The 19,846-nt window shown below is 36.5% G+C and overlaps 1 protein-coding gene and 1 pseudogene across 4 annotated transcripts in view; both read left to right on the top strand.

Annotated features, from left to right (window-relative positions):
• Positions 1-19,846, top strand: part of Tlk1 (tousled like kinase 1) — a 137,374-nt gene that overhangs the window by 22,501 nt on the left and 95,027 nt on the right. The gene's annotated exons all lie outside the window — the stretch shown is intronic.
• LOC134478303 (ragulator complex protein LAMTOR5-like) lies at positions 9,350-18,895 on the top strand (annotated as a pseudogene).

Raw genomic sequence — 19,846 nt, 5'->3', positions numbered from 1 at the left:
TGAGAAATAAATCTAGGAGTTTAATTTTTGATTCAAGACAAGGCCTTACTAAGTTACTTAAATTGCTCAAGATAGCCTAATTTGCATTGTTTCTGCCTCAGCCTCCTTAGCAGCTGGGGTTGAGTGGCTGGGATTAGAAGTATGTGCCATTGTGCCCGTCTCCTCTTTGTCTTTAGTAATGCATTTCATCTGATAGTGTTAGTGTTGGTAGGTACATTTTCACTTGGTGTTTGTGTGATTAGTCTTTTTTCATTATTTTACTTTCAACTTTTATATTTTAGCTGCAAGTTATATATATATATATATATATATATATATATTTTTTTTTTTTTAAATCTAGTTTGTGTGTGTGTGTATTTGTATTTTTGAGACAAGGTCTCATTATGAAGGTCAGGCAGGCCTTAAACTCACTTTGTAACCCAGGCTGACCTGGAACTCAGGAGAGAGCCAGGCATGGTGGCCCATGGCTGCAGTCCTGGCATTCAGGAGCCTGAGGCAATGCCATCTTGGCTAGTTCAGTTGGAGACTAACCTGGGCTACATAGTGAGTTCAAGGCCAGTTTGAACTGCATGAAACCCTGTCTCAAAACAAAACTCACTTTGTAGCATAGCTGGCCTCAGTGATCCTCCTGCCTCAGCTTCCCTAGTGCTGGGATTATAGGTGTGTGCCACCATGCCCGGCTTGTCCATGTTCTTTAAGTAGAACATTGACTGCATTTATGTTTAATATACTTATAGATACATTTGGATTTAAATTGCTAGTCCTCAGGGACTGGGGATTTAGCTTAGCGGCCCTATGCGCCTGTGTGGTAAGCTCAAGGTCATGAGCTTGATTCCTGGTACCAATATAAATTAAATTAAATTAAAAGATAGTTCTGTAAAGGATTTCTATTTAGTCTACTTTCACTTTTTCTTTTGTTGTTTTTATTCCAACCCTTCCCATAATTGTCCAGTGTGTGTTTCAAATTTTTGACCTAGAGATTACAACATACTTCTTTAACATGTAAAAGTGCAGTATAGCCAGATATGGGGGTGCATATAACTGTGAAGCAGGATTGTGGTGAATTCAAGGTCAGCCTGAAGAAAGTAAGTTAAAGCCCAGCCTGTACCACATAGCCAGATCTTGTTCCCCTCACCCCCCAAAATGTTAGTTATATATTTTTCTCCTTCTAGAACTAAATGATGTTACTGGAAAATTTAGTTCTGTATATATTGTAACTGCCCATGAGATATCATTACAGTTTTGTATAATAATGATACATTTAAACTTTACATTTACCTTTTTCTTTTTGTCCTTTGTTATATCCCCAGGTTTCTGGCTGGGTTGGTTTTTCTCCAGGCTTAAAAATGTTCTTGAATGTTTTCTTATTTAGATCTATGTAGTGAAAAATAAAAAAATAATTTTTGTTGTCCCCCCTCCCCCAGTCTTTTTAAAATCTTTTTTTTTTTTTTTTTTTCAATTTTTGTGGATCTTTTTAAAATCTTAAACTGAGGCTTTGGACAGGCTCTGGATTTCATTTTTTTTTTTTTTTTTTGTGGTTAGCTCAGTCATGTTTTTTACTTAGCTTTTTAGCTACACAATTTCTAGTGCTTGAATCACATGGTGCCTCCAGGGAGGAAGGCTCATACACCAGGCTCATCCTTTCAGAATTTCTTTTCTTGAATTTTGGCCCCATGATTCATCACTGTCTGTTATCTAAAAGCTGACTTTTCTTCTTGAAGTCTGGCTTTTCAGTTTCCTCAGCCAGAAGATTAGTCTGCTATACCTAATCACTGGAAGTAGAAAGTTTATTACTTGCTTTATTTTTTTCTTCAGAAATATTCCACTGTAGTACTTGCTTTATTTTTAATACTTTAATTGGCTTTACAATTTTGGGAAGACTTGAATCTTTCGTTTTTCTTACTACCATCTTTTTTTCTCCCTCTTTACCTTTTTAACTTGTCAGTTGGAGAGCCAGGCATGGTGGCCCATGGCTGCAGTCCTGACATTCAGGAGCCTGAGGCAATGCCATCTTGGCTAGTTCAGTTGGAGACTAACCTGGGCTACATAGTGAGTTCAAGGCCAGTTTGAACTGCATGAAACCCTGTCTCAAAACAAAACAAAACAAAATAAATTGTCAGTTGATTTTGTGTGCAGTTTAAATAGGGTCTACTTATTTAGCAGTTAGCCATCTGGAGTTGTAGATTGTCATGGGAGAAGGCCATACCTTTGGCTTTAATGTTTGAAAGAGTACTATAATTTGTAAAGTCGTTTTTTGTTGTTTTGTTTTTTGTCTTTTTGAGACAGTCTTGCTATTTAGTTTAGGCTGGCCTTGAACTCACTTTGTAGCATAGCTGGCCTCAGTGATCCTCCTGCCTCAGCTTTCCTAGTGCTGCAGTTATAGGCGTGTGCCACCATGTCCAGCTCTGCACATTTAAAAATCATGTTAGTCCCTTTCATTCCCTGTACTATCCCGATTAATTGCTTGGGGACTATTCCCACAAATTAATCAAGGGAGAGTATTAAATTCTTTTACCAGTTATTGTGGTTTTAATTTGCATTTATAACAAGTAATGTTAACATTTTTGTTTTTTATTAATATTTTTAATTGAAAAATCATAATTATATACTTTTATGCTCCTTGCTTTGAAGAGTGATATCTTGAGAGAAAAGGGAGAAGTAAGTAGAAGTTCTGACTTGCAAAGTATAACAGAGGAACTAAATATTTTATAATTTGTTTTTACATGAACATCAGCCTGGCATGATGAAGAATGTATGATGTGACTGAAAAGATACAGGATTTTTTTTGTCATACAGAATTATTCAATTACACCTTGCCTATGTAATATAATCAAATTGTGTGTTAGGCGGATAAACTTAGAGAGTTAGTTCATAAAGTTGATTATGCAATACCAAGCAGATACCATTTCAGTTTTCTTCTTTTACTTTGTTTTACTTTATATTTGTAATGTGAATTGCAGGAATCTTTTCATTTAATGGTGCTGATTATATAAAAGATCCCTAGTATGGATGGATTCTTCATGAATTCTTCAGATATCAGTGAAAGCCATTTTTCCCATCTGTTTTGGTTACTTTTCTCCTGTTGCTGGGACAAAATACTTGACACCCAAAAATTAGGGAAGGAAAGGTTTATTTTGCTCACAGTCTGTGGCAGTTTCAGTTTATAATCAGCTGGCTCTAAGGCAAAGTGACATGGCACAGGGACAACACTTAAAAGGTAGCAGAAAAAGGCAAAGTAACAAGAGCAAAAAAGGAGGAAGCTTGCCTTTTTCTTCTTACTTTGTAAGCAGGCTATCCACCCACATTATTTCCCTGCTCTTCTCTTGCACAGGTTCACCATGTTTACAAAGTGAGGACCTTGGCCTCTTGCTGAGTCCTTTTAAGTTTAAGTTAAAGTTAAGTTAAACATCTAAATTTTCCAACTTGAAACAGTGTATCAGCCATTGCACCATCCTTGGTATTATTTCTGTATATTGAGTTGTGCTTTCTTTCTTCCTTTCTAAGTCTTACCAGTTCGCTAATGATAATTGAACCATGGCCCATAGAGCAGGTCTTCCATTGACTCTTATTCTTTATTGCTATGTAATTGGGATAATAAAGCTTGAGGAAGAAACTCACTATTCTTTCTGATCTTTGCTTCTAAAACATACCATTCATTGTCTTTATAAAAGAATTCATGATGATCTATCCAAACCAAGTTTTCAGTACTCATTTTTTAAAATGTAATTTTAAAGGGGATAAAGGGACATTAAAATGAATTGAAACAGTGGTGATAGTAGGAAATCTACAATAGTTACTATATTGAATATTGTTTAGGTTTGCAAAGTCAAACAGTACAGTTCCTGTAAACCAACTGGTTGCTTGGTGTGTGGAGATTATTCTTTTCTCCCAAGCTGTTGCGCTGCTGTCTGGCTTCCAGGCAGGGACTTAGCTCCATCTTGATCAAGCTCTCCAGTTTACGCTCTAGCTGGCTCACCCAGCACTCCTCACACTACTGTACTCCTAACTCCCATGTTATCCAGAAAGATTTTCCTGTTCTTTCCTTTTTTTTTTTAAATTTTATTTAAGGAGAAAAAGAAAAAAAGAGAAAGGGTACAAGTTATACAGATTTACAGAAAAAAATAAACAGCAGGAAATCCCTAATTAATGGATTACATATTGTCATCTTAGAAAAATTGTTCAAGTTACAAAATTAAAGCTTATAGATGGACATTTCAACAGTGAGACTGCAAACAGTTCTGTTCAATGATCCAACAAAACTCAGTGATATCATTATCTATCTTATACACTTAAATATACATGCAGTTATATCGTTTAGAGCACTTTCTTTTCCTCTCTTTTGTACAATGACAATTACATATTTTGGGTTTTGTTGCTCCCAGAGTTCTTATTACTTTTTTGGAAGAGCAGAACCAAATGTGACATAACAGAACAGAGTCAAATCAAAAGGGTGGACATAATAGATAATGTAAAATCATAATACAAGGTGATCAACAATGGTTACCATAATGCCTCCCACTATCTCTAATAGAATTGCCTATATCATCAGTTATAATAAAATTGAACAAAACAGTAAAGAACAAAACCGACAAAACCAAAACATTGGAGACATTATAGATCGTCAAAAGTAGATGGGCGTCATAATGAATTCCACTATCTTCACAGCTGTTGCCTAAACTTTCGAACCTGGTACTATCAAGCAAAACAGAATAGAGGGACATCAGTCAAAACAAGATGGTGAGAGTAATACAGGGCTTTAAATCAAGATAATGGAGAGTCAAAGTGGGTTACTATAATATATCCTGCTATTTTTTATTTATTTTTCCCTTAATTAAAAGGATAAAAATAAAAAAGTAAATAATAAAATGGAGATTGAGATAAAAGAGGGCATAACAGCAAAACAGTGCAAATCAAGACATAACCATTTAAGCAAAATAGTGTTTCACCACAAGATAATCCCGACATAAAAGTAGTTACCATATTGTCTCTTTCCTTGAAATCTTTGAGTATAACTTCGTATACTGTAGCATCAAATATATCAAAACAATGTAAAACCATTTAAGAGAATGACAATACTACAGGGTATTTAGAATCAACCAACAGAAAATGAACAATGGTTTCTGTATAATCTCCTTGTCTATAAAAGTTTTTGCTTACACTATCATACATAATAAAATCCAATAAGATACAACCTGTTTAGACCAATGGAGACAGAAGAACAAAAGCTTGATGAGACTTCAAAACAAGATGATACTAAATCAGTATTACCTATTAAGATGTCTTTTTCTCCAAAATAGCTGTTCCTATCATCCAATCTTCTCTGCCTCATTTCTGTTGAGCTCTTTTTCTGTCATTAGTTGTCAGTTTGTCTTCTTCATTTTGTTTTCTGCTCCATTCATTGTGGCCTCTCTGCCACTATTTCTGGATTCTTTGTATTTTTCTTTTTTAGAATATCCTGCAGTATTCTCTGTAGAGTTGAATTGATGGTTGCATATTCCCCTAGTTCCTCTTTATCCTGGAAGTACCTTGTTTTTCCATCAATTTCCAGGGATAGTTGTGCAGGATATATCAATCTTGGCTGGAGATTATTATCTTTCAAAGCTTGAATTATTTCCCCCCCATGCTCTTCGTGATTTGATGGTTTGTGCAGAGAAATCTGCTGTAATTCTGATGGGTGGTCCCTTGTAAGTGGTCTGTTTCTTGTCTCTGACAGCTTTTAATATTCTGTTCTTATATTGAATTTCTAGAATTTTTATTATTATATGCCTGGGTGTTGCTCTGTTTGGGTTGTAGGTGGCTGGGGTCCTCTATGCTTCATACAACTGAGTACCTTTACCTTTTGCTAAATTAGGAAAATTCTCCTGGATTATTTCTGTGAGTAGCTTTTGTAGTTCATTTGTTTGTGTCCCTACTTCTTCTTTTATGTTCTTAATTCTTAAGTTATGGATCCTCTTATCATCTTCTAGTCTTTGTATTATTGCTGTTTGTTTCTTTGTTACTTTTAAGAAGTTTTTCATTCCATTCTCCCATATTACAAATCTGCCCTCCAGTTCAGATAGTCTGTCCTTAGTTTCTTTCAAGCTGTTATGCCAGTTTTCGATAGAGTTTTTAGTTTCCTGGTAGTCTCTTTGAACCTGCTTCACGTATTCTATGCTTTCTCTATTTTCTCCATCAAACAATTCTCCCCTCTTTTTCTGTTCTTCCATTCCACCATCTGTTTTTTCTTGGGTGGTGCTTAGCATTTCTCTAACTATTCTGCTTATGTCTTGCTTCAGGTCATTAATAACTTCATTCCTGAACTTGTCTGTGAGGCTCTGGAGATAGCGCTTTATGTCTATCGGTGCGGTGACCGCTATTGCCTGTTTCTCAGGATTGGGGGCCGAAGGGCCTTTCTTGTTGCTCCCTCTTCCCATATTCTTTGTTCCTTATATATGCAAGCGTATATAGGAGGCCCAGCTTCCCTCCCTGTCAGCCACAGCCTGATCGAATTGCGCTGGCTAGGTGTTCCCACCCACCACAGCACACCAGGAAGTTGTAGACCAGGCAGCCTACGTGGGGCCCACCCCTCCAGGCCACCCTCAGGTTCTGGGATCTGGGTTATGCTAGCCTACTGGGTCTCAGCCAGCAGCGTCATGTAGGCTAGGGACTTCTCACCAATCCCGCTTGAGAGGGGGATACGTGGCTGAAGTCACTGCAGTGCCCCACTCCCGCAAGTCTGCCCAGTCCCAGAATGTTCTCCGCTGGAGTCCTAAACTGTGGAAGAGTGTCAGTTTCTCTCACTCACCTCACCGCAAGTCAGTGCACAGCTCCCTGCCTGTCCTGCTTTCAACTCCGTTCACCGATTCCCGTTCTCAGAGCTCCCGTGCGTCTCTCTCCCTGCCAAGCCAATGTAGACGCAGCAGCGGCGGCGGGAAACCCAAATCGCGGCTTCCAATGCTGCGGGCTCCAGCTTCCATGCTGAGGCTTTTCTGTTCTGTTATAGCACCAGGATTGCATTCCCAGTTGGTTTCTCTCAGCCCAGTTCATTCTTGGGTCAGCAGGGCATATCTCCACTTGCTTATGATTCCTTACTCCACACCATTCCTGAATTCTAAGCTGGGTCTTTCAGAGAGCCTCCGTAGCTGCTGATATCTGTCCGCCATGTTCTCCCGGAGCTCCTGTTTTCAAATTCTGTCTACTGTTAGATATTTTTTGTCTCTTAGATATTGTTTTAATCTGCTGCTGCTCTAGTGCAAGCTATTATTTTCTCTTTCTTTGGGTCAGTTCACTGCCTATCTAATGAGTATCTATGTATCTCTCTAGAATTAGGAAAAACAAAAATTGTATTTCCTAAGTAACAGTATTTAATTTTCTACCTGACTAAATAACTCACCTTATTTTTTTATTTCATTATTACATAGTTTTATCTATTGAAGTATAAGGAGTTACTATTCATTTATATCATTTTATTGAGTGTCTATTATATATCAAGAGAAGTTTATCCATAGATAGCATTAATCTTCATGTCAGTAAGTGAAACATTAATTTCTCTTTTAGGATTAAATACTGTAGCGGCTGAGAGTTACTAAGTGGTAGTGATTTAGTTTATTTTTTATGTTTTAGATTGCATTTGAGAACTTGGGCATGCCTGAAAACGTGCTTTTATTGATTCAGAAAATATTGTTTTTAATTTAGAGGTTTGTTTTGTTTTTGAGACAGGGTCTCTTTATATACTTCAGGCTGCCCTTGAACACACTATGTAGCCTAGGCTGCCATTGAACTCAACAGCAGTCCTCTTGCCTCAGCCTTCTGAGTGCTGAGTTTACAGTCTTGTACCACCACACCTGAGTTTCTTGTGCAGTCTTTAGATACCTTGGCATTTCAGTGGACAAAAATTATAAGAACAAAAATACTGTCCTTTTAAAGCATCTATTTTCTTGAGAATAAAAAATACTGTCCTTTTAAAGCATCTATTTTCTTGAGAATAGTGGTTTATATATGTAGCTGTAGACTAAAAATCACTTTGTCTGCTAGAGAGTTTCAGAACTGTGAGCATATGCCTATTCTGACAGAGGAAGGAGATCTGTAAAATTGACTAACCTGGCTATAGAACCTTCGGTAGCAGCACAATCACTAAATTTTCCTGTGGCTGTAAACATGGTGCTTCTCTGGTGTTAAGTGTTCTGTTGTCCCGTCTGGGATTGGTTTTAGCAGCCTGAACGTGCTTTAGGATACCTTGTCATGTTCCCAGTACCACTCCCACATTCATATACTTGTTCAAAGGGCTCGTGGAACTTAGCAAATAGTGTACTCATGACTGAGATACATTACATACCTACAAGGATTCATAGCCAACCCCTAAGGGGAAAAGGTTTAAGAGTCTAGAGGAAGCAATAGTTGCCTTCGTTATGTTTTTCTCCCTTACTAGAGGAATTGTACCAAGCTTACTCTTTCTTTCTTGAGTGAAATGTCTTTGCACCCGGACTTTTAGCAGGCTCAGTCTTGCTGTGTTAATTCTTTTATGCTTTTATACCTGATTAACTTTGCCTAGAGGCTGAGCAGTGGCCCTGGGGGGAGAGAAATACCACTGAAATTTCCTACTTTCCTACTTTGGTTTGAGTGAGAAGTGCTATTTTAAGGATATGATCCTTTAAAAAAAAAAAAAAAAAGAAATGATCCTAAATTCAGGCAAAACCATTTCAGTAGTTTGGTTGAAGCACTGTTTTCAGTAGCAAGAAAATAGAAGCCTCTTGAATTACCAGTTCTAAGATTACCTTCCAAGCTCTGAAATATACAAATGCCTTTAAAGCACAAATTTTCCTCGCAAAAAAATAAGAAAAATTATTATTATTATTATTATTTTTGGTCTTTTTCATTTTTATCGGTACCGGGGATCGAACTCACGACCGCCTGCTTGCAAGGCAGGTGCTTATGCCGCTGAGCTAAATCCCCAGCCCCCCAAAATTAAATTTTTACTAGGAAAAACTTTCAAACATTTATTGAAGTAGGTTAGATTTGGCAGTTCACTCTAATGTATCACCACATAACTTTGACAGCCATCAGTTTTAATATAAAAATTTCTGTTCCATTTAGGCTTTTAATTATCTTTAAAAAAAAACAGCTATTCACATAGATATTTAAAATGTTATTAAAGCATGATTATACTGGCTTATTAGAGTGGTAACACTGACATGTAATGAATTTACACAAATATGTTTGTGATTTACCTGATACTTTTTTTTTATGGCAAAGAATGACATTGTCATTTGCATACTTAACATTATTAAGCTTTTATCTGGGGGAGCATTTTTCAAAAACAAAGATTTTTTGGGGGAGAGAGGGTGGGTTGGGTGGGGGAGGGTGAATTTTGAATACTGAATATGATAGCCAATAAAGAAAAGCAAACTCGGCCAGATGCAGTGGCAAAGACCTATAATCTCAGCACTCTAGGAAGCTGAGGCAGGAAGACCTAGGCAATTTAACAGTTTAGTGCAACCCTGCCTTAAAATAAAAATAGAGGGCTGGGGATTTAGCTCAGCTACATAAGCACCTACCTGAAAATGCAAGGTCCTGAGTTTGGTACCAAATAATAATCATAATAACATAAACAAATAAAAATAGACAAAGGGGCTGAAGTCAGAACTCAGTGCAAAGGCCCTTGATTTAATTCTCACATGGGACAAGATCTTAAAATCAAACCCGGTGGGTGAAAGTTTTGTTGTAAGCCATTTTTTCATTGTAAGCAACATTTCAGCAAATGACAAGTATGTCACATTGTGGGGTGTGTGTGTGTGTGTGTTTGTGTGTGTGTGTGTGTGTGTGAGAGAGACTGAGATAATTTCTTGCTGTGTAGTTCAGGCTGGCCTAGAATCCATGGTGATCTTGCTGCTTCAGTCTCGGGATTACAGGTATGCTCCACTATTCCCAATTCAAGAGACTTTTTAAAAATTTTTTTTATTTTTGCAAATGGTGAAAAAGTAAATGTTAAACATCTTTGAATGCTACAAGTTACTGGAAAACATAGTCTTAATTGTTGAAAACAACGAAAAAGATAAAATAAGCATGTTGACATTGGTTATCTTTAGGTAGTGGGACTGTGGATAGTATGTTTTTGACTTTGATTTTTTGAAATTTTGCAATTTTCTTTACTGTTAGCAGTTTTGGGTTCATGACTATAGGGGTAAAAAAGAAGTGAAATTCCTTCTGTCTCATGAGTATTTTGTTAAAATATATATTCTGTGAATACATATTCATAAGTACAAAAATCCTCAATAAGATTGGCAAACAGAATGCAGCAAATCTTCAAAAAGATCATGTTATGAGTAAGTAGAATTTATTCCAGGAATACAGGGAGGGTTTAACATTCTCAAATCAATAAATATAATATGTCACATACACAGAAGCAAGGACAAAAATCACATCATCATCATCTCAGTATAGATAGAAAAGCATTTGACAAAATCCAGCATTCATTTAAAAAAACCCTGAATAAAACAGGAATAGAATGTCTTTATCTCAATCTGATAAAGGCCATCTCTGACAAAGCAGTATCATGTTAAGCCAGCATCGTACTAAACAGAAGCTGAAAGTTTTCAATCTATAATCAGAATGGGAAAGAAAAATGGTAATTATCATTATTTGAAGATGACATAATCCTCTATGTAGAAAACCTCAAAAACTCCACTAAAAGACTCCTAGAATTAATACCCAAATTCAGTAGTGTACACAAAGTCATCACTCAAAACTCAATAGTGCAGACAGTAGAGTGGCACATTCCCATAATCTAAGCTGGACGGCTGAGGCAGGAGGATTGCAGTGAGTTCAAGGTGAGCCTGGGATGCACGGTGACTTCAAGGCCAGTCTGATTATATTTATTTACTAAGACCCTGTCTCAAACAAACAAGTCCACTGCATGCTTGTACACTAAGAACAAACTCAGAAATTAGGGAAATAATACATTTTTACAGTAGTATCAAGAAAAATAAAATACTTAGGAATTAACCTAACCAAGGTGACGAAAGACCTTTACAGTGAAAACTATAAGACTCTGAAAAAGGAGAGCTAAGATGATTATCAGAAAATGGAAAGATATCCCGATTTCTGGATGGGCAGAACCAATATGTCAAAATTGCTATACATTAAAAACTGTTACACAGAATTAATGCAGCCCCAATCAGAATACCAGTAGCATTCGTTGTAGAACTAGAGAAAGCAATCCTAAAATTCATATGGAACAGAAGAGACCTAGAATAGTAAAAGCAATTCTGGCCAAGAAGGGCAAGGCAGGGGCATCACAATGCCAAACTTCAAGTTATAGTATGAAGCTATAGTGACAAAATAAAGTAAGTCTTATTGGAGCAGAATAGAAGATGCAGAAAAAACTCCAGCCACACTCAGTGACTTTATCTCTCATAAAGGGGCCAAATTCTTTTGTTAGAGAGAAGGTAGCCTCTTTGACAAATGGTGCTGGGAACATTGGCCATCCAAATACTGAAGGTTGAACCTAGACCTGTATCTCTCACCATGCACTAAACTAAATCAAAATGATTCCGAGATCTATAATATATCCCCAAGAATTCATGGTTCAGAATTTGTAGCAACTGTTTATAGATTTTTCCTGAGAACCTAACAAATAATTGTTTATGGAAAGCCCTCCCAATTTTGTGGAAACCCCAAATATTCTCTGCAATTGTTTCTTGGTGGAAGGTTTGCAAGTAGCCAATCTGGGAGCACTGTTCAGTTCTTGCTGTCTGTTGGCTGCTGCCCTGTAACCCAACTCTCTGACAGGTACACGAGCATTCCTGCTTTATAACAGGTTGCTATACTGCATGTAGCTATCTCAAGTGTTCTCAGTTTTGTTCTTCTTAAAGCCCAAGATCCCCAAGATGCTTCCAAAATCCCTGTATGAAGGTCCAAGGCTTTATTAACACAGTATTTTATTAAATTAAATTGCATAACTTCAGGAGACACAGCATATTTAGGGTTTAAACTATAAAAATAGCCATTTAGGCCAGGGGAATAGCTCAAGGGCATGACACCTGTCTGGCAAGCGTCATGCACTGAGTTCGATTCCTGATTTTTTAAAAAAAAAGCAATTTATAGATATTTTTCTGATCGTATCTGAAATTTGAAGTTTTTCACAATTCATGGGTACTCTACAAACATAAACCCTGGAAATTTCGAGAGTCTACTGTAAACATTAGAGCAGAAACAATCTGCTGGAGACAAACAAGGTAAAACACTTGAAGACACTGGTGTAGGCAAAGACTTCATGAACCCTGGTTGCACATGAAATAATACAAGAATCCACAGATGGATCACAGCAAATTAAAAAGCTGCACAGCAAAGGAAATCACCAACAGAATAAAGAGACAACCTACAAAATTGGAAAAAATTGTTGTCAAGTACTTCTCAAAGGACTAATACATAAAATATATAAAGAACTTAAAAAAAATTAGACTCCCTTAAATGTAAAGACCCAATGATAAATGGCTGTCTGAAATGAATAGACACTTGTCAGATGAAGAAGTACAAAGAAATGCCCAACAAATACCCAAGAAAGTGTTCAACTTTACTGACCACTTGAGAAATGCAAATTATAATAATACTAAGATTCTATTTCGCTCAGTGAAAATGGCTGTTAGTAAGAATTCAAACAGTAGTGGCAAAGTGGCTAATGATGGCTCTTCATTGTTGGTTGGCGGTTAAAGTGGTGCAATCACTATGCAAATCAGTATGGAGATTCTTCATAAAATTAAAAATGAAAATTCCATTTGACCCATCTATTTTCCTTCAGGGTATCGTCTCACAGGGGTTAAAGGCCTCAAATTACAGTGATGTATGTATACCCATGTTTATAGCAAGACAAGAAGAACTAAATGTTGGGAGCTGTCTATATGTCCATCAACAGTTGAGTGGATAAAAATGTTGCAGTATTTATACACACGGATTATTTCTCTGCCATAAAGAAGGATAAGCTTGAATCATTTATAGGAAAATGGATACACCTAGAGACTATAATGTTAAGTGAAGTAAATCAGACACACAAGATTAAACATCACATGGATATATGAAAAACGATATATAAAGTGCAAAATGAAAAAGAAAAAAAGAAAGTTACTATAATACAGCATAGACAGTGTATCTAAAAGTACCTTGATTTAGCATAATTGTCTTATGTATTTTATATGTTCTTTGGAATATTAGTCTCTTTATTAATCTATATGTGGATAATTAACTTTATAAGACTTGTGAGTCTGATCCTGGCAAAGAATACATATTCTTTTCATAAACAGTAGTTTTAGGAAAGAAGTAGCAGGACAACATTATTGCAATTAAAAGAAACTTGGTATGTCACTTTTTAAATGATTGTATATTTGTTGGAAAACTAGTGTATAATTTTGAAGGCCAACCAAGCATAGAATTTTAATACTTTGTATTTGGCCGTTTGTCTTGACAGTATTTTAGATTGTATATACACACGTAAGAGATAGATGACAATGACACACCTCAAGTACTGTGTAAAAATGACAATTATGTGGAGACACTGGGGTTGATTATATCCTAGGTCATTATGATTGTGTATTAGGTTGAATGATGTTGAACCTGTTTTATAGGTTGAAAATGGCTGAGTATCGTAGCTTCATTCAGTTCAACCTATTAACAATTTTTCATTTCATTCAAATTGATTTAACTTGTACATTTATAATATATTATTTGGTGGATATTTTCTTTAAGATTGTAAGTAAATACATGTAAAAACTTCAGCTCTTCAGGGAAGGAGGTGACTTAATCATTGGAAATATGTCTGTAGGGAATGTTATCTTAACTTGGATAATGAACTGACTTATGTGATTCGATCCTAAGCTTTTGGAATTCTTTGGAAACTAACAGCAATTTAGAGATAGGAAGGATGAAAAGCATTTTTAATTTCACCAAACATGATAATTTGTGTTAAATGTGTCTTCATGGGGAGTTCGAGTTCCTAAGCAGAATAGTGATTTGTTAGGAATCATGGAGCTAAAATTTTTTCTTCCTTATTTGAAGGTTTTAGCAAGCTAAGTAGAAAGTTACAGTAAGTTGGGATGGTCTTTTTATTAAGATCTCTTTCTTGTTTTCTCAGATAACTTACTTGGCATGCAATGGCAAGTTGGTGATTTTACTGGAACTTTATAATATTATATAAAAATTTTTGTCTTTTATCTTGTAGGAACTGCAGAGACCTTACATGTATGGTCTTGCAAATTCACACAATCAGTTAACTCTGTAGTATCCTTGGGAGCAACCTTCTTATTACTAGGATTGGGTAGTGAGTTTGTTAGCGTAGCTCTGTGTCTTAAAGCCAACCAATCTGGCCTCTTGACCCTAAAATAATGTTAGTACAATAAATGTCTATGGAAATCCATTTTAGGAGTCTTAGGAGGGTTATAGAGATAATGTTGATGAAATAATATAGTGAAGCTACTGTATGAAGATTTAGAATATTCTGCCCTTGTTTGTTGTAATACATTGTTTTAGATTATGCTTGAATGTATAGATAGAATTCAGTTTTAATTTCTTAAATATGTAGTATATGCAGCATCTTTCTTGGCCAAAGATTTACTTCCTTGGTCCAGATGGAATATTTTGTGTCCCTTCTCTTACCCTGTGTTATTGGATAGAATAATAGGATAAGGTACATTTCAGGGCAACAAATCATCACTGTCTGTTTTATGGTACCTATCAAATTGTTACTTTGGTACAGTGGGATTTTGGGAGACAGAGTAGTAGGACTTTTCACTTTTATATATTTCCATATTTTTTATTTTAGAAAGCACCTATTATGGTAAAAATGGGGAAAAGAGATCAAACCAAAAAGATTCATGACTAATTAATACTTGCAAACAAGATACTAGTTGACTTTTAGAGGAGAGACTAATTACCAGGTCACATTTTACCAACTGCCTGTTTTGGATCTATCTTCCTACATAGTTAAATCTATGCTAATATTTTTTATTTATTTCTACCTTTGACACACACACACACACACACACACACACACCCCTTATGCCCTTCTTTTTGGACCCTTCTTTTGGGATAGAGATCCTTATTTGAGTAGATATAAGCTTAACAAAAGATACTATAAAAAAAGACACTCCATTTCCTTTTAAAATGGACACTAATGTTAATACAGAAATATTATGAAAATATTTGTGTTATGTATAGGCTATATATATGAAACATGGAGAGAGATTGATTTTTAAAATAGCAGATTAACTGGGCATGGTGGTGCACATCTGTAATCCAACTGTAGTTCCATGTATCTAAACTTTTGATATCATAGTTGCATATTTGTCTGTGTTAAAACAAAAATGTTTAAAATGGCTAGGCATGTTAAAAAGATTGTAAGCATAGGTGAAGTTTGGGTGTGGTGGTGCACACCTGTATTCCCCAGCACTTGGGACGCAGTGACAGGAAGATTGCTGCAAGTTCAAGGCCAACCTGGGCTACATAGTGAGACCTTGTTTCATAAAAACAAAAACAAACAAACAAACAAAAAAGATGAAGTATTAATCTGACTTAGAGTGGTTCTAGATTACACCTGTCTTTACCACCGGCTTATGTAATTGAACATAAAGTTTCTATACTTTCTGTACTTACTCTTTTTAGTCATTTACGTGGAATATTTGATGTGTGTTTGTGTGTGTCCATATGTGTTACACATATTTAAGGGAATACACATATAGTTTTGTGTAGGTGGCTAGAGATGTATGACTCAGAGATAGTTTGGTAAAACACAGTAAAGCCAACAAACAAATGTTTATATGGAATATAATAGGTGACTAGAAAAGTATTTTAAATCAGTAGACAAAGGTCGAATTAGTGAGAAAGTTTGCTGTCTTTGGGAGAAAGGTTATATGTGTGTATATGTGGGTGGGTGTGTAAATTTTAAGGTGAATTAAAGCTCTGAATGTTAATATCTAAAATCATTAGAAAAAGTTAAGACTTGTTTTTATTAAGTTTATGGGACAAAAAAGTTAGGAAGCAAAATCATTGGGGGTGGTTTTGTAACAACTCATTTATAATGTTCATTTAACTGCTCCCAAATTAGAATGCTTTGTTTTAAGATAGGAAATCAAATTGTAGAAAAAATGATGCAGTCAATGAAAATAATGGCTGTATTCACCAAATACCTTGACACAAAATACTGTCAATGAAAATAAGAATGTCTTGTTCATTATATGAAAGTGGAATTCATCACATGACCAAGGCCGATGGGCTGCTGGGTCCTGGGTTGATGTGGATGGCTGGCAGGATGGAAGTGACTTTGGAGCAGCATTGGAGCACACTGTGAAGAATCCATCCATTGTTGCAGTCCTGTGTACAGATTCACAAAGACTTAATTTGGGTTACCGTGAGACTATCAGATTTGCATGCTGGAATGATGTGTTGTGGCTTACCAAGTAACTAAACTGACCTCTGACCCCACTGATATTCCTGTGGTGTGTCTAGAGTCCGATAATGGGAACCTTATGATCCAGAAACATGATAGTATCACAGTGACAGTGTACGGCCTCTTGATGTCTCCTGTCAGTTCTTCAGTACCCCTTCGTTGGGACTCAGTTCTACCTGTTAATTATCTTGTAAAACTTACAGTTCCAGTGACTAGGCCATTTATCTGATGTTAATTGGGAATTTTTCTATTTATTTTAGAGTAAGTTGCTTTTTTAACCAACGTATCAGGATATTAGTGGGGAAGGATCATGTTTTGAGGCAGGTTATTTGTGTATTGAATTGCATGTTCGATAAATCTGTGTAGGGAAAAGCTTTTTAAAAAATGTTTTAAAGCCAGAATCATAAGTAATTTTAGTATTATAAACACATTTATGCCACTGAGCTAAATTCCCAGCCCCTGTTCTTTCTCTTTCTGTTTTTTTGAGGGTCTCCCTTTGTAGTCCAGGCTGGCCTTAACTCTTGATGATCTCTTATCTCAGCTTCTTGAGTGCTGGGATAATAGGCATGCACCACCACACCTGGATTCTTCCATTTACTTTTAAATGCATTAGAAAATTATTGAAAAGGAATAAAATAACTTCCTAACTTTATCATAGTTTTTTTTCCTTTTTTTTTGGCGGGGGGAGAGGGGTATACCATGGATTTAACTCATACCTCATGCTTGCCAGGCAGATGCAGTGGCTCTGAGCTGTTTCCCCAGAACCTCATAGTTTTGCTTTTTTAGTAAACATGTTCTCTGCCTTACTAAGTTTATCATGAAAAGTGTTAATAAAAGAAAAACTTTAGATATTCTGTATAAATAAACTTACCAAGAAGTGTAATATGAAAATAATTAAAATCTGGAATGAACATTTTTGGAATTTAGGAAGTTTTAAATTTAAAAATGGAAGCTTTTGAAAACTTAGCAGAAGTACAATACTATTAGATGTTAGTGAACACACTGATTTTTTTTTTTACTTTATAATAACTGATAATTAACTTTTTAAAACCTCCTTCCAAAATATTTTTTCTAACTGTCAAGATGAAGGCTTAGGCAATTATTAAAGATTATATGAGAAAACTTATTGTTTTAAATAGAGGTGGTATAAATATTCAGTAATATTGAGTAAACTGAACTGATAATATGTGCAAACACATCACCTTTGCCACCTGGAAGGCTATACTTTTATAATAGCAGAGCTTTATTGAGTTAGTGAATGGTGTGCCTAAAGACACTGGGAAAGAAAGAAAAAAATCTGTACTAGGATGGGTTCAAACTGTGTACTTCATCCCCACTTCTTTAAATTTTTTTTCATATACAGTGTGACTTTTAATTTGGGGAAGGACAGCCCTTGTTTTAAAGTGTCTTAGATTTGCAGTTGTAAATTTGAGGAATGGTTTAGTAAGAATAGTAGTATGACACATAACAAGAAGACAGTTTTTGTGTGTATATTTTTTTTCTTTTGTTTTTGGTTTTTTGGGACAAGGTTTCACTATGCAGTTCAAGCTAGCCTTGAACTCACTATGTAACCTCAGCCTCCTGACTACTGGAATTACAAATGTGCACTATCATGCCTGGCAAGATTGTTGTATTTTGAAATGGTATATTCTTTAAGAATGGTATGGTCTTTAGCATCTGTTGCATTTTTTTCAAAGTACAAACATTTACTGTATAGTAGGTAATTTAATGAGTTATAGCTAGAAAAAATGTTTTTTTCTAATTTCAGCAGGGCATGGTGCCACATGTCAGTAATCTCAGCAGTCAGCAGAGGGTAAAGGCAGGACTATTCAAAGTTTGAGGCCTGCCTGGGCAATATAGCAATATCTTGTTTCAAAAGAAAAAAGAAAAAAACCTCTGAAAATGTAGCTTAGTAGTAAATTGCTTGCTTAATATGCAAGAGGCCTTAGGTTTAGTCCTCAATTAAATTTTTTAAAAAGTTACCCATAGTAATTGAAGACTAAATTTCTGGGTGTGTCAGAAATAAGTTTTTGTTCCTAAGTATTTGCATCTTTGAAATGTGCTTTCTAGAACAGTAGTCAACAAACTATTTTTGTGTTTTATGTGGTTAAAAAAGCCAAAAGAACATTACTTTATGACATGTGAAATTGCATTTTAGTATCTACAGATACTCTTTAAATCTAACTAAAGTACAGTCAGCTTCTTTTGCATTATAATGGCAGAGCTGAGTAGTTTTTTTTTAAAACAGTAATAGGTATCTCAGTATATTTGGTTATCTTCACAATAGTTCTTTCAATCACATATATCAAAATAAAATGAAATACAGAACATTATACAACTTATCAAAACAATATTAAATAGAGCAATACCATTAATCATAATAGAGCAAAATAGTAATAAAAATATTTGCCTTCAAAGAGATGGTAGAAGGAAATCCCCCTTATTTGCTATGGTCAGTCTCCCAGGAGATGCTCAGATTTCTGGTTCCCATTTGCTAACGGGGGGGGGGGGGGGGGGGGAGGACAGGACAGGAGAAGGGCGGGAGGGGAAGGGGGATATTTGACTCTAGGCCATGCACCAGTAGGTTCACTGTTGCTTAGCAGGGAGGCGAGCTGGAACTTAGCATCCTAAGTTCCAACATGGTGTGGATTTCAGAAGACACTGGTGGTTCTCCCCCTTGGAGGGGCCACAGTCTGCCACACTGCTGCCACTTACCAGGGAGGGGAGCTGCTTGCTTGGTTTCCCAGGGTCCTAAGTTTCAACATGGTGCAGTTCTCAGCAGCCTCTTGTGATTCTCCCCCTGGAAGGGCCACAGTCTGCCACACTGCCACTGCTTACCAGGGAGGGGAGCTGCTTGCTTTGTTTCCTAGGGTCCTAAGTTCCAACATGGCGTGGATCTCAGGAGACACTGGTGGTTCTCCCCCAGGAAGGGCCGCAGCTGGCCGGCCACACCGCTGCTTACCAGGGAGGGGAGCTGCTTGCTTGGTTTCCCCAGGGTCCTAAGTTCCAACATGGCACGTATCTCAAGGGACACTGGTGGTTCTCCCCCTCGAAGAGCCACAGTCTGCCATACCGCCACTGCTTACCAGGGAGGCGAGCTACTTTATTCAGAGCTGAGTAGTTTTGACAGAGGACATATTTGTCATATATGTTTATTGACAGACCAGACCAGCCTCAAACTTGGACAGTTCTCCGGCCTTGCAAGTGCTGGGATTAAAGGCGTGTGCCACCATGCCTAGTTCATATTTGCAGATTTTGTCACTCTGTACTCTTCTTTGGTGCATGTATTAGTTACCCTTCTATTTTGGGGACAAAATACCTAACAAAGCAGACAGAAGATGTGGCAGAGGAAAGCTGCCTATCTAATGGCAACCAGGAAACAGAGAGACAGGAAAAGGGCCAGGGACCAGATGCAATGCCAAAGTCACTACCTCC

The sequence above is a fragment of the Cavia porcellus genome, unplaced genomic scaffold (genome assembly GCF_034190915.1).
Source record: "Cavia porcellus strain 051 isolate PalLab524CR breed Dunkin Hartley unplaced genomic scaffold, mCavPor4.1 scaffold_12, whole genome shotgun sequence".
Lineage (NCBI taxonomy): Eukaryota > Metazoa > Chordata > Mammalia > Rodentia > Caviidae > Cavia > Cavia porcellus.
This window is presented reverse-complemented; position numbering and strand designations above follow the sequence as displayed.